Consider the following 16,629-nt stretch of genomic DNA (forward strand, 5'->3'; position numbering starts at 1 on the left):
GAACTCATCCTGTATAATCGTCAATCGAGACAATTCGACCTATAATTCAACCAAAATTTTCCTATGTAACACGATTCGACCAAAAAAGACGACAAATAAACAGACATTTAAACGGACAATGTTACAAGAGAAACTTACATGATGGCCCTGGGTTTCAGGAGAACAATTGTATACACCATTACTTTGTTGGACGATGGCAGAACCTAGCCCAGTGCACGGTAAAACCTGCAATAAGCCATATACTCGTTGAATATTACTTTATAAGAAGAAAAACAGAGCAACCCAGTACATGATAACTTGGTAAGACCTGCAATAAGCCATTAGCACTCCATAAACAAACTCCAGGTTGCACTCTACATCCACGGCCACGTCGCTGAAATGATCAACCCATTAGCACTCGTTCATTTACTTTGGTTAATAGAGTAATAGGAATTCAATCGAGTGCATGAAGGGGTGAATAAAGTCAAACAAATTGAGCAAACAAAGGATTCAGCAATAATGGGATGTTATGGTTTTTTAAAAAGTCAAATCTATCAATTGGAGTATTATACATCATGTGCAAGGGTATAAATATGATGATCTACAACTTCAATACCTAATGAGATGAAGCCTTTAAAATCCATTATGTTAACAGACAGGCTAGCTTATTTCAGGCATCATAGCTCTCTTTGCTGAACAATTTATGTGTATTAGAACAAAGCAGTGGCCATTCATCATGATCATATAAACTACAAGTGTTAAGATTTATTTAGGTTCAAGGGATTAGGAATATGGAAACCTATGCAGGAAATTCTCTGAAATGAAAGCAATTAAACTTGACTAACAAGTTGCAATTCAACAAATTTCCAAAGCCTAACATAACATTCTAGTTTACTTTCAGCTTCTTCATTCTCTCACAACTTAAAATTTATGCTGCACACTAGTATATAAGAAGAAAAATAGATCTTGTCAATTATTTATTGTGGTGGCTGCATGATTTGTCATGGAAGTCACCAAATCATCGGTGTATATTGTCATGCCCTTCACCTTCCTACTCTTACAGAATTGCCGAAGATTGAGTTTATAACATGATGCAATCTTAAGCATTCGTTTCACTAATAAAAAGGTTGCTATTTTCTGGTATTCAGGCTGACTTACTACAACATATTAGCCTTCATATGCTACTGAAATTAGTAGGGAACTTTGATAACTAAGTCACAAAAATAAATACCATAAAACACATACGTATCTATAGGTAAAACATAATCAAATTCCAACCATGTTGCCCATATCAAATAAACGACATCGACAATTTTTGCTTTAAAAGCTTCAAGCAATTGTGTGTCTACATTCTAGCAGGAAAATTCTGAAAGAAGGAAATTATTCTTAAGTTTCTCAACCTAATAGAGGTGCTTCAGGTTCCAAATTTGATCTAATGGTTAGACTTTGTTGATGAAGCCTCCATCTCTCTTGCAGCTGCTTCTCTAGTCTTCTTCCTCAACTCTGCTTGTATACTTTTCTTGTTCAGCATCTTCTCTAGGTTTACTATTCTTTCCTCTACATGTGCTATCAGGTTATCCATTCCCAAATGTTCTTCAACATGATTCTGCTTCTCATCACCCGATCCCCTTGTAGCCTCCCCCGCTCTGACCCTTACAATGTGGTCATCAACCCAGAGAAAGAATTTGCAGTGTGCTTCTGTCACCTATATCAAATAGAACACAATGAATATATGGTGGTACAAAACACTCCAATTCAATCTAATACACATATGTGAATGTAATTAATCCATAAAGGCTAAATATTAAAATCCTTTCAAATTTTAAAGCCATTTTTATATCAGATCAGGTTCCATGTGAATTCATGTCAAAATCAACATTTTTAATCTAGGTACTTCTATTTTCAAGAAATCAACTTTTTCCCCAGTTCTCAATCATTCTTCATAATTAACCAGCATCAATATCAAATCATATACAATATCAACCCAGTTTAACAGCATATCGCTCACAAAATCAAATCATTTTCATATGCCATTAAACAACTAAAAATCACATCCACAACAACTTGATCTAGGGAAAAATAACCAAAGTCTATATTCTAAACCTCCATTCCAAAAATTCAAAATTTAGCCAATTTTAGCATAAACTTAGCGATCGTACATGAAGAATTGGGTGCTTACCTTTAACAATGGGCATCCAAAAATCAGCCTATTCGGGTTGCTGTCTGTCTTTGACAAGTAACAAATAGCATATTTTCCGCAGAAGCATTTTGGGGCAACACCATCTGTTACAATCATAGGTTGCAGTGAACTTGAACTTGCACATCCAGCTATCACTTCCTGTTGTCCGCCGGCTTCGCCTCTGCATCGTCTCGTGTTTGAGGAGCATGCATCACTGGCCATCAATCTGATTAACATTAAACACCACCATGAACAACTATTATCAACTATTGCATTCAAAAGTGAAACAATCTGCTTTGATTAATGGTGATTAAAGAAAGTGAATAACAGAACAAATCACGCAAAATTGGTTATGAAAATCGACAACAAAAAGAAACGAATCAGCTATAACAAGAAGCAGTAGGCCTTACAATGGTTTTCGAGAGGGTTATCGACGTGGATCGACGGAACGTTCCCGACAAAGGGATGAGTTATGTTCTTCGACGGTTTCGGAATACTTCACTCCGCCTGTGAGTCACAGAAAAGGACCGCATAACCCTAGACGAAGAAGCAGTAGGCAGGGTCTTCGACGGGGTTCGAAAAAAATCTGTCACTAACGATGAGTCACGAAGAAATAGAGGAATGAGGTAGAAGAAGAGGCGTTGACATTACACGGGTATTTGGGGGAAGGTCTTGCGAGTGGTGTTACCGGAAAAATCAAACGCTCAACTACAGGAACGGTTTGAGGAACAGCGAGGTAGAAGAGGAAGCTCTGGATAATACGGGTATTTGGGGAAGGTTTTGCGAGTGGGTCGCTGGAAAAATCAAACCGTCACCTATAGGAAGGGTAGAGGAAGCAGTGAGGTTGTAGAAGAAGAAGAAGTGGACATTACAGGGTATTTGCGGAAGGTTTTGCGAGTGGGTCGCCGGAAAAAAATCACACCCATCACTACAGGAAGGCTAGAGAAGAAGGAGTAGTGGTCAGCAGGGGAGAAGAAGCAGTGAGATGAAGAAGAAGCAGTTCCTTCCAAGTGTATTCTGAGAGGTAGAAGAAGAAGAAGCTGTAGACATTCAAATGGTATTTTGGGAAGATTTTGATTTCTTTGCTATTTGGGGAGGCATTTATAAAATCAACTATTTGCAAATTACACACAATATAAATACGTTATGTAGTATAATGTAAATACTATAAAATACAATGTAGTGTGAACACATTTATTGAATGCAATTAATGCAAGGTTGAAAATTTTTTTGATCAATGGCTGAGATAAAGACACATGTGCAAGGGTAACTTACCCACAAAATTGCCATGGGTTTGGAAGAAATCACCAAATAGTTATTTTCTCTTGTTTGGTTGAGGAGAGAAATGGAAGAGGAAGGAAAATGGATGGAAAAATATTGGTGGGACCCACCAATTTTTTTCCCTCCAACAATGGAGAGAAAATTAAATCTCTCTCTCTACTTCCAATATTACCCCTTTACTTTTTTTGATATCATTTATACTATAAGGATAAAATTGTCTTTTTATAACATTTCTTTCTTTCATATTTCCCTTCATCCAAACACATCTAAAGAAATAACAATCCACTCAATTTCTTTCCTTTCCTTTCTTTCCTTTCTATTTCCTTCCTCTCTATTTCTTTCCTTCCAACCAAACATAGCCGAAATGTCTTATTATATAAGAATAAATAATTAAAATCACCCTACCCCAAGATTTACTTCACCAAATATTTCTACCCTGGTTAGAGTCAGAGTCATATGTGGATCATATTCTATTTCCTTCCTCTCTATTTCTTTCCTTCCAACCAAACATAGCCGAAATGTCTTATTATATAAGAATAAATAATTAAAATCACCCTACCCCAAGATTTACTTCACCAAATATTTCTACCCTGGTTAGAGTCAGAGTCATATGTGGATCATATTCTATTTCTATATTATAATTAAGAACTGTACTTGGAGCAACAAGCCATGTGAACTGATTTTTACTTTTTAATGGCTTGGGAGAGAAATACTAGAAGGCCAATAGAATTGTTTTTAGCCAACAGTTTGTCATTAATTATTGTTTTTTAAACATTTTTCTGGTTTGGGGTGCTTAATTATCTTGAATTAATTAAGAGTGAAATCAACATTAGTGAAATTTTCACATGATGATTGACTCTCACGAGAAGAACTACTCTCGATGCTTATTATGTGCATCGTTAAATTGATGAATTATTAATTAGACTTAATTTATTGCCTGATTATGATGAGATTGATTTTTGCTTAAATTAAAATGTTGGGTGGGTTGTTAGAGAGTAATAAAGTTCATCTTGGAAAAAAGTGTAACCGGCAAGTTAATTTCAAAACAATTTTTTTTTTTTGCTGCTTTGTGTGAATAAAGAGTCATCAATATTTAGTTTTTTTTTTGTCAAGTAGATTTTGTTTTTTTTTAATGTTTTTGGTCATAGGACCATTTCGGTTTATGTCATGCTGCTTTTGGGATTTATATACTGATTTGCATGTTGGGCTTTCAGGATTGCTAGGCCCAAACTTGATCCAGTAGGTTCAACCCAAGAAGTTAACATACTTTACAAGCTCCCAAAGATTTAAGAGTTCTCTGATCTGATTAGATATTTCAATTATCCTATAATAGTATAATAATATATAATTTAAGTATAATTATATATAGTATTTTTGTTCACTAGTTCTTTAAGAAGTTTAATCTAATATAACAAGTTTCATGCACCCATAATACATTTACACAATTTTTTTTTAATTAACAATAAAAATAACCTTAATAAAAGTGTCCTAATGTCACTTGTTAATTAGTCTTTTGACCTATCTGAGTTGAAAAATATTATAGGAATGAAAAAAAAAAACTTTGTAAAAACATCACCGTAAAACATAACCAGAATGGAGGATGAATTGGTTCCGTCGAAGCTAGCACACTTAATTTGAATAGATTAAAATAAGAATTAAACTCAAATGAACTATTTTATTCTTTTGCATTAAAAAAAAAGAAAAGAAAGGATAAATGATAAAAAAGGAAGAGTAGCAACTGGGCAAATAGCATACTTAAAGTGTGGCTGCTAAGAAATGCACCTAACCCAAACAATGACGTATGCAATCTAAATAAAAAACATTACATTAACATAAAATTGTGAATCAAATTCGTTAGACTTGACCAGGTGTATGTATATATGTGAATGTCATAGCCTCGACAAAAATAAGAATTTTATAGAATCTCAGAGAGAAAAGCCAAAATAAACCGCGTCTACTTCAGAACTGAATATATAGAAGAAAGAAGAATGCGTCACACAATTAATCATATTATATATTACTATGAATGTCATAGCCTCGACAAAAATAAGAATTTTATAGAATCTCAGAGAGAAAAGCCAAAATAAACCGCGTCTACTTCAGAACTGAATATATAGAAGAAAGAAGAATGCGTCACACAATTAAATCATATTATATATTACTAAATTTCGTCAATAATATAATTACAGTACATTAACTCTGGAATTTCCTCACCCTAATATTAAGAGAGAAAAAGTAAATGAAAGAATATGGCTAATCTATTACTAGTATCTATTAATTAATTAAAGAAAATTAATGGATCATGTATGTGATTGCCAGAGCCACCACCATAAGAAGGTAAGCAATTCCTTGATCAACAGCAGTGCCTGCATTCAGCAAAAACAAATTTAAATATTAATTAAAACTCAACTGAATTTTCATTGCTTCAAATATTAACAACATATTAAAAAAAAATGGAAGCAAGAAATTGAACTCACCATCACTAGTGGGAGGAGGTGAAGGAGAGAGAGCCAAGTCTTGAGCATGGGCCATGTGAGAAATTGCAATGATCAACAAACTCAGAAATGGGAAAGCCAAAATCTTCACTGAATTCATTTCGACACAATACAATTAATTTTTTCCCGGAAAATGGTGGAGGAACAATAAAAGAATAATGAAGAAAACAAAGGGAAGTGAGAAAGAAAATTGATGGTGTGTGTTTGGAGCGAGGAAAAAAATTAGGGTTGGTTGGGTTTTATAGTGTGATTAGGGAATCAAAGAAATGATGAGGAAGGTGGTGGCGTCAATTAGAAAGGCGCGTCAGCTGAGTCGACTCGGTTGGCGAACTCGTTGACTCAGATAAAGACACGCAACGATTAAAGCAAAATGAACATGTCTGCGTTTTTACAAGTTTGTAAACTCACAAGAAAACAAGCATAGAAAATTAGAAGAGATTGAATATTCAACAACGCCAACAGGGTTCTCTAGAAATCTATTGACAGGTCAAAATTGTATTTCTTTTTATTATTATTATTATTATTATTATTATTATTATTATTATTATTATTATTATTTGATTTATGGTGATGTATGTCCATCACGTTGAAAGAATGTTATTAAGTACGCATCGTGTGCTTTTTATTGTTTAATAATTATAATTATTGAACCCTTAAGAGATATTTTAAATTCTTTAATTTTAGGACTATCATTAGAGAAACGAAAGGGATGATGTTAATGAAGGATTATTACAACATGCTTATAATACATAGCGAAAATATATAATAAAATAACTTATAATAATGTATGTAGTATTTAAGATTATATCTAAACAATATAAATTAGATAAGAAAATTTAAAAGCGTTATACATATCTACAATTCTACATCAACATTGCTAACTCTAACTAATAAGATTCTTATTTGAGAAAGCCCCTTGCAATTTTTTATACTCAATTTCTTTTCCTAAGAATTAGACTTATATTTATGTATAGGGATAAGAAGAAACAAAAGTACTTATATTTTTTTTACTATGGTCTACATATATATATATACAATATTCTCTCAATAATGCCAATCCTAATTCCAAATTTAAATCTTATATACCTTGTATTATTTTAAATTAAATCAACCATTATATATTTGTATATAAATATATATAATTTAATTTATTTTTATTTATATTTTATATTTTAATATATATTTTATATTAATAATTAATTTTACCAACACAACAGCACAGCTTTCATGCATTTCCTCTCTGGCTTCTCTCTGGCAACAGAATATATCATTGTTGGCAATTAACTGACTAACTAACTGTGTCTGCTAATGCAAGTTAACTTTATTCCAATCTTTTAATATTCCTCTATCAGCTAAACTTAATTACTTTAGTTTCATCATTTTTAGCAGCAAATTCTAGCGTTGCAAGCTAATAATTTGAAGTAGTGTACAAAATTGATAAAGGTCAAGGGTATCTTTTGGTATAACTTCTTCCATGTTAAATTATTAATCCAAAGCACAATAAGAAACTCATCAATTAATGGGGAAAGGTATATATGTAATGTAGGATATAGAAGGGAAATTATAATGGAATAATTAATGGGATCTATCTATTTGTTTTTGTACGAGAAACTATGAGTAGTTGACTAGTTGTGCAATGTGAAAAAGAAAATTTGTAGAAATAAAATTATTGAATAATCAAGGAGAATATTAAAGATAATTTCAGAGAAGAAAGACTTCAAAATTCATTTAACATATTGAACCTTACTATGACTTACAATTTTAACCCTCTTTTTTTTTTTTACTTTTTAAAAAGTCGAGTATTATCTATTATCTTATAATTAATTAAACCCATTTCTATTGATTGATTATTATTAGTTCGGAAAATTGGAATAGGGCTTTACCTTTAAAAGGAAAAATTTTATTGTATTATTATCTATGAAAATATAAATATTGACATGAACAAGAAACACCATATAGATATAGACAAAAAACATAATATGATACGAGACATATAAATACGTGAATTTTATTTTTATAAGACGGGAATACGGCATTATATTAAATATAAATTATTTTTAATATAATAATATTTTAATATTTTATTAATAGTAAAATATATATTATATATTTTATTTATGTTTAATATTCTTTTTAATTATATAAAGTATTTAAAATAATTTTTTATAATAATAAATAATAATATATATTATTTTTAAATTTATTTTAAGAATATAAGTCAATAATAAGGTTGGATACGATTGACGCTTGATGGTATTTAGGTGTATTTAAGTGTATCTAAAAAAGTACTTTGTATTTTTTATTAAGACACGATTGAATACGGAATATATATATATATATATATATATATATATATATATATATATTTATTGGACGAGCATTGAATGAGTATCATATTCAAAATGCATACGACACGTAATACAACAACTCAAAAAAGTGTCCGTACTTTGTAAATTATTATTCTAAAGATGAACATTGCACAAGTAATTTGTATATAATTAGAGTAAATATTCTTTTTGGTGCCTAATAATTTGTCCGATGAATTTTGCGTCCCCTAACCATTATAAAAACCCAAATCAATTCATATCTACTTTTATATTTGTTCAAATTAGTCCTTGCAACCAGCTGATAATAGGTCACTTGTTGATGTGTCAATAACGTGCCCACGTGGATTTGTCTCCTTCCTAATAGGGACAAATCGTCCCCTGAACCTCTGACAAAACACTATCGTTCCATAAATAGGCTTACTCTATAGAACTCTTTCCTCTTCCTCGTCATTTACGTTTGGTCCTAGTTTTGAAAACTTTCTCCTTTCGTCCAAAATAGTATTACATTGAGGATGTACAAGTGTGTTGCATCACTGTATGAGAAGATATTGACTGCATTTTAAAAAAAATTTTGAAACAGTAAGGAATGTTTTGTACCCTTCTACTTACTTTATTTGTTACTGTAGTCTAATTGTATAATATGTGAGATAGTGGTCACAAAATTAGTTTTCTTGTCTTTATGAGTGTTATGTATGGTGATTATGAATGGAAGTGGTGAAGTGTGGTTTGTTGGTAATTTAAGAATTGGTTTTGTTTGATGAGTTAAGAAATTGTCTTTGTTTGATGAGTTAGGATTTTTTTAAAGCTAAAGTGGTTTTAACTTTAAAAGTTTTTACTGATGAGTTAAGAATTCTTAACTGATAAAAATGTAGTTTTTACATTGATAAGTATATGTGGCATTATAGTTATTTACTTTTGAATGTATTGAATTGTGGTAAGAATTTTTATAGATATTTGTATTTGTTGTCCTTGTTTTTATCATATTGGGAGACTTAAAAAATTCAAATGTAATTTTATTCATAGATGTTGATTTTGTCAACAAAAAGAATTTGAAAGAACTCTTTAGGGATTAGAATATTCAGAATACAAGAAAATTTATTGGCTTGATCTAAGGGCAAAAAATGTGGAGTTTGGACTTCATATTCTTAAGGATGACTAAAAAATTAATGATATGTGTGAAACCATTTTAAATTATCCAAACAAAAATAAGTTTTTGTCTACTTTGAGCACCTTATAAATCGACCAATGAAAACTGAACCAGAACCACAAGCAAAGCCAAAGCCAGAGGAAGAGCCTTTGGCGGTCACAGATAATTCTTCTTCTGTTGATAGATATGAGAGTGTCGAGAATGAGACCTACAAACTTCCTCCTTCCAGCTATGAGTACTTTTATTTAGTTATATAGATACATGCTGCTAAAAGATGTAGTACTTTTGCTTAATTAGAGACTCTATCTACTATTTTAGTTAATGTTATTGTTATGATTAGGTTTTATTTTAAAGTCTACAAAATACTCATGGTTTATTTAGAGACACTATCTATCTTTTTTTCGTATTTGTTTTAATTTAAAATGGCAAAAACACTTATGATTTGGATTATGAATCACTAAATCTGTTTATATTTTGGATTCAACTTTTACAAAATACTCATAGTTTGGAGTATAATTTCAAATTGTCACAAATTTGAATATTTAGATTGTTAACTTCATATTCAATGTTTGGCAATTACATAATATAATATGGTAATATGTCAATCTACTATTTCAAATTCTAATAACATTACAGAAAATCACTAAATTTAGCACCATAACATAAAATGTTATCTTTATATAAATCAAGAATTTCTACTATAATACATTAAGCAATTATTTTCTATTTACATAACTTTATACCCTAAACCAAATTCACATTTTTTTCAATTTAATCCATTGAATTAGAATTGCAAGTACAATCCCAAGCTAAGTTAGAATGTGGTGTGTTCTACATTTAGTTTGCCTCCAAATATTTTTTCAATTTTTTGTTTGGCCATCATCACTTTCAGTAATTCCAACTTTTCTTCTATCTTCTTCAAAAGATTAACCATTCTATTTTTATTGACATTAGCTTTATATGTATATGAATCAACATATTTATCAAGTCAAGCAAAGTATTTACAATGTAAAATTGTGGTCTACAACAAATAACACTTCATAATAACAACAACGAATTTTAAAAAACAACAAAAATAAAAAAATTTACCTTAAAATAAGAACAATAAAAAAAAAGTATGTTCGGATTCTTTATGGTGCTATATTCAAACAATATTACATATGTACCACAATGACAAGTAGGTGTTACGAATATTTTTTGCCTTGATTTGTCCTTTTTCCTATACTCCCAGTGGAATTCAGTATCGGACTCCAGCACAAATTGTTCTCAAATCCATTGCTTTTCTCCATAGTTCATGAAGAAGAATCTCTGTCTTATGTAGTCATAGCTTTTTTTTTAGGAGAAAATTGTGTTTTTATTCTACACATAATAAAGACAATGAAAAATGAAAAAAAATTCTAAAGAATTTTAAACCACCAAATGATAAGCCTATTTATGGAATAACAATGTTTTGTCAAAAGTTCAAAAATCGATTTATCTCTATTAAAAAAGAGACAAATTTATGTATACATGTTACTCATATATCAACAAGTGACCTGATGTCAATTGATTACAAAATTTAAATTGAACAAATATACAATTAGATACGGATCAATTTAAATTTTTACAATTGTTAAATAGTACCAAGCCTATTAAATAAATAATTAGAGATGAAAAAGAATATTTACTCTGTATAATTATTATATTATGAATGATTTTTTTCCATCTCTCCCATATAATAGATCATGCATGTGATTTTGGGACAGATGTTATTAACTTGATTTTATACGGAGTTCAATCGGGAATTAATGATTTTTCGGTTATTATCAATCGACTTTTTTAATATTATTTTTTTTATTCTAAACATATAATAGCATGTAAAAGTATAATTTCTCCTAAAATGTATATATTGATAAATAAACTATTCATTTTTTAAAAAAATCCAGAATCCATTAGATTATTCGTAAAAAAAAGTCAGAGCAACGGGGTCCTTATTTTTTAGCGTTAGGAAATAAGAATCTCGATCTTGATGGCGATTCCATAGTCAAAGGAGATGAGCAATTGAGTATAGATATGTCAAACTAAAACTTCTTAAACCAACTCAAAGGAACTCTGAACTTTGACTATGATACTGGGAGCTTTATGATGAAAATATGTTTAGGTGCTTAAAGGATTAAGATAGGTGATAAAATTGGGATTCTCTTGTAAATATGGCTTTTTAATATTTTTAACAAATGAACCCAATTTTTATCCTAAGAATCCAATGTGTGGTGACATGGACAACATATTATAGCTTTACACAAGTTGTATGTACTGAAAGCAATTGATGATTTTTACTTGCATGGACTACGAATCATTGAGTCTCAGCAATTTTTATCCTTCTTATAAAAAAAAGTCTTATTATGATTTAATAGTTAATAATTCAATAAAAAAAATACGAGTCTACAATTAATTATAAAGTATTTTAGCCTTTTTAAAATATAAAATTTATAAATTTTAATATAATTAAATAACTTTACTATAAAAAAGTGTTTTAATCTCTTAAGATTAATTCTAACAAATTATTTTAGTATTTTAAAGATTAAGTGTAAGAAATATTTTAGTCTTTTTAATATTAAATTAAATATTTTAATTTCAAAAATAATCAAACAATTTTAATTAATCCTATCAGGATAATTTAGTCTTTTTCATACTAATAATTAAAGGGTATTTTAGTATTCTAAATATAAACTACAACAAGAGTATCTTTGTTTTTTAAAATCACATTCAAATTTTCAATTTTTAATACAATCAAACAATATAAATTAGTGTATGATGGTATTTTAGTTTTTTCTTTAAATTAACCTCTAAAAGTTGTTTTATTCTTTCGAACATTAATTATAGAAGTATTTTAGTCTGTTAAAAAGTTGAGATTTACAATTTTTAATATAATTAAACAAGCTTTATTATAAAAAAAGTATTTAGTCATTTAAAATTAATCCTAAAAAGTTGTTTTAATTTTTAAAAAATCAAGTATAAAGATATTTTAATCCTTTTTATATATAAAATTTCTAATTTCTAATACAATGATACAATCTTAATTAATTCTATAAGAATAATTTAGTCTTTTTAAAATTATTTGTCATTGGATATGTTAGTAAATTAACCATAATTTTTAATGATATTTTAATCATTTCAAAATTATCCTTAAAATGTTGTTATGTTATTTAAAAATTAATCATAAGGATATCTTAGTTGTTTCAAAAGTTTGAATTCAAAATTTCTAATACAATTAAGGGGTAAGTATTGTTTTGGTTCTTAACGTTTAGGGTCAGAATCGAAATCGTTTCTTAGGTAATTTTTTATTTAGAATCGTCTTAAACATTTTATTTCGTATTAAAATCGTCCTTTTAACTTTTTATGCATAAAAATACATTCCACCACCACCAGCACGAGCACCTTTATCACCACTACTAGCACCTTTACCACTACTAAATACACCAAATCAAATTTAAGAACACTAAATCAAATTAAACAACATCAAATTCAACAACAAAATCAACATGCAAAAAATAAAATAAAAAAATAACAAATTAAAATCAGAATTAGAAGCAAAAATAGAAGCAGAAATAGACACAGAAGCAGAAAGCAAAGGCCGAAGCAAGAAACAGAAGAAGCAAAAAACAGAGGCCGAAGCAAGAAGTAGAAGCAGAAGCAGAAACGAAAAGGTGCAGCAATAAGGCGGCGAGGCGGCGAGGTGCAGCGGCGAGGAGCAGCGACAGATCAGCGGCGGCAATGGCTCACGTCTCCTCTCTCCCTCGCAACTCCCAACGGCGACGGCGACAATAGCTCCAAGTTTTGCTAGCACCATCCCCCCTCCCCCTCCTTCCCCTTCCCCCTTTCTCCCTCTCCCTTTTCCCTTTTCCTCCTCCCTCGCGTCCTTTCCCTCTTCTTTTCTCCCATCGTGTTCTTTTATTTTTTTTTATTTTATAATTTTTTTATTAGGATAGGAATAGAAGTAATTTAGTAATAAAATAAAAAAATTATTAAATAGAATGATTTTAATACGAAAAAAATATTAAAAATGATTCTAAATAAAAAATTATGTTGAGGCCTAAACGTTAGGGACCAAAATAATACTTACCCCTATAATTAACTAACCTTTATTCAAAAAGAATATTTTGTTTCTGAAATTAATGCTAAAAAGTTGTTTTGTTATTTTAAAAATTAACTATAAAATGTTTTATCTTGTTAATATTGAAATTAAATTCACATTGCTAATAAATCAAATAATATTAATTATTCCTATATACAAGAATATTCTAGTAATTTTAAAATTTACATAAAGGATATTTTAGTATTTTTAAATTTAATGTTAAAAATATTTTAATTTTTTAAAATGAATTTTGTGGTTGGAGTTTTATTATTTTATAAAAAAAAATTATTTTAATTATAATTATAATACAATTAAACAACTTAAAGATAAAAGGATGTTTTTATCTTTTAATACTAACGCCAAAATATTATTTTTCCATAATATTAAAAAAATTAATAAAAAAAGATATAATTGATCATCAATTAATACGGTCATACCTGCCCTTTTGTAATTAGACAATTTGAAAGCCAAAATTTATAAATGTATACCTTCTTGCAGGGACAGACATAGGGGGAGTGGAGGCCTCAGCCCCTCTGTAATACCCTAATTGCCCTAACCCTTATCTCATGCCGTAAAGCAAAGGTTAATCAGAGGTCACGATAATTCTAAGGCTTGTACATAAATATATATAAAAGGAATAATAATTCTAGAAACCCGATGAAGAGATAAGCTCAAATGCGAAATTACAAAAAGCGCAAAACATTCTCACGAAACTACCAACTTAAGGCACAAGATAGACATACAGACATTAAGACTTATATAGATGCATAAGAGTATAATAGTATAAAGATCTAACCACAGCTCACGGAGTTTAAGCCAGCTAGCTATATACAGACAATACAGAATTTTGAAAGTAAAAAATAGCATATACAAAATATCTCTCTTTTATAAACAAGCCTCTAAGGCATAAATAAATACAAAAGTGAGAGATCAAATAAAAAAGAATCAAAAGGCTTCAAAACAGGGCCATGATCTTCCGCTCTGTTACCATCAAAGTAACTCACCAAGGTGGGTTGCGACCTGCATATGAAAAACACAACAGAGTATGGAATGAGAACCAGAGGTTCTCAATTTGGTAATAGTACCCTGTGATGTAAGATATAAGACTCCTGGACACCAGAGACAATCTTAGAATTTCATATCCATCATGAGATTCAGGCTTAAAACATAAGTAAAACTTTATAACATAACTCAAATCCATAATAATATAGGGGTAATCTGACTTAATAGATTTTCTAATCTAACAATTCTTCGCTATACCACAGCCTTCGCCAACATATCCTCCATGCGATCCCATCGCCACCACCTTCCGAACCTCCTTAATCACAATAGAATACACAGATAGTAGCAATACAAGCAAAGCACAAGTATAAGTATGTATATCAAGTAATTCAGATAGGCAATTAGACATGTTACACAATTAGGCAAACAATACAAGTTGGCAAAGCAAGCAAACAAATAAAAGATGCACATGATGAATGCCTGTCCTATTTGGCTGTGATATCACATTGTCGGTTCAACTGCTAACCCGACACATCTCCATGGAGACGTCACACTTCGGTCTCATATTGGGAACCACCGAGATATCGTGCCTGGATCAGTCTAGGATGTCAGTGCCTGCACACTATAGTGATTCTGAATGGATGCAAGCGGGATACTCTTGCCACCGACCTCACATCTCAACGTAAGCAGAATTAACGACTATCCTTACGCCGCCGCCGCGACCTTGACAAGCGAGATTACCCACCATCCTTGCCAGTCGTATAACGTCTCAACAATCTCAACTTAAAAAATGTTAGATTAGTGGCTTTCAAAAATTATTTAGTTCATTTCTCAGTAGTTCACCACTTCCACAATTCATTTATATAAGTGGTTTTCAAAATCATTTCATTCACTATATCAATAATCCATCATTCCATTCCAAGTCCCAGACTCATCTCAACCACTATCAATTCATAATTTCCACAACTTATTATATCATCGTCATTATAGTGCATCCGTTATCTCTCTTAACTAATCCATTCTCAGTACACCAGAAATCTAAGTTTTCGTCTTCTAAATTTATATAAAAGTCCATCTATTTGGTTGCGTTTGTTTTTGAGAACAGGACAAGACAAGATACTGAGAACAAGACATAGAGGACAGAGACACAAAATTTTATGTTCTTGTATCCTATTTGATGATAAATTAGAACAAATTATGAAAATCTAATTTATTCTCATTTTTTTTCATTCAAAAAATTTGAGATGAAAAATATAATAATAAAAATATAATTATAAAAAATTAACAAAAATAATGAAAGAAAAAATAAAAAATAAGTTGTGTCCCTTGTTAGTGTCTCTGGTCCTTCCTGTCAAGATGGACACAAAATACACTAATTCAGTGTCCTTGGACACATTGTCTCTCTCCATGTCTCCTCTGTCAAACACGATTTTGTGTCTCTGTGTCCTTGTTTCAGTGTCCTGTCTCTATAAATAAACGCAGTCTTTAAGTCACTAATTCTTCTCCACTAAGCTTAGGACCTAATTACTAGGTAATACTCTTAAACAACAATTTAAAGAATGCTTGGAAGGCATGAGAACCTTTAAAAATGCATAAAAATAATTTTTTTTAGGAAAACAGGGGTTGTGCGTACGCACACCTCGGCCGTGCATACGCACACGAGTAAAAATGAACTGTCGCGTACGCGACCTTTGCTTGCATACGCGAGTATACCAATCCAAATGGATTGCTCGCGTTGTGCGTTAAAGTTTGCGTATGCAGCCAGTACAAAACTTAGAAAAATTTCAATGTTGCAGAATTCAGTTTTTGGCATCAAACTTTGAGTAGTCATAATTTTTTCTATTAAAAATCATTCTCTGCAAACTTATTATCAATTTAAAGCTCTTAAAACAACCTTTAATTTAAAACAACTTTCATTCAATTTCAAGTTTTGAGGCTCAAGTTATGATCTGTCAAAATTCACCAAAAACTAATTTTTACCAAAAAAAAAATCAAGATTCTCAACTTTCCAAAATTCATATCCAAAACCAATTCAAAACTACATCACACCCTTATTCACATAAAAACTTATCCTTTTCGTATCTCCTTTTACCAAACTTACAAAA

At 30.4% G+C, this 16,629-nt stretch overlaps 1 long non-coding RNA gene across 1 annotated transcript; it reads right to left on the bottom strand.

Moving 5' to 3' along the window:
* Positions 1–5,568: 5,568 nt before the first annotated feature.
* Positions 5,569–6,146, bottom strand: LOC130948213 (uncharacterized). Its single transcript, XR_009072974.1, has 2 exons — positions 5,917–6,146; positions 5,569–5,805 (listed from the first exon to the last, which is right to left on the bottom strand). It is a non-coding gene; the product is annotated as an uncharacterized LOC130948213 (long non-coding RNA).
* Positions 6,147–16,629: the final 10,483 nt, after the last annotated feature.

The sequence above is a fragment of the Arachis stenosperma genome, chromosome 9 (genome assembly GCF_014773155.1).
Source record: "Arachis stenosperma cultivar V10309 chromosome 9, arast.V10309.gnm1.PFL2, whole genome shotgun sequence".
NCBI classification, from domain to species: domain Eukaryota; kingdom Viridiplantae; phylum Streptophyta; class Magnoliopsida; order Fabales; family Fabaceae; genus Arachis; species Arachis stenosperma.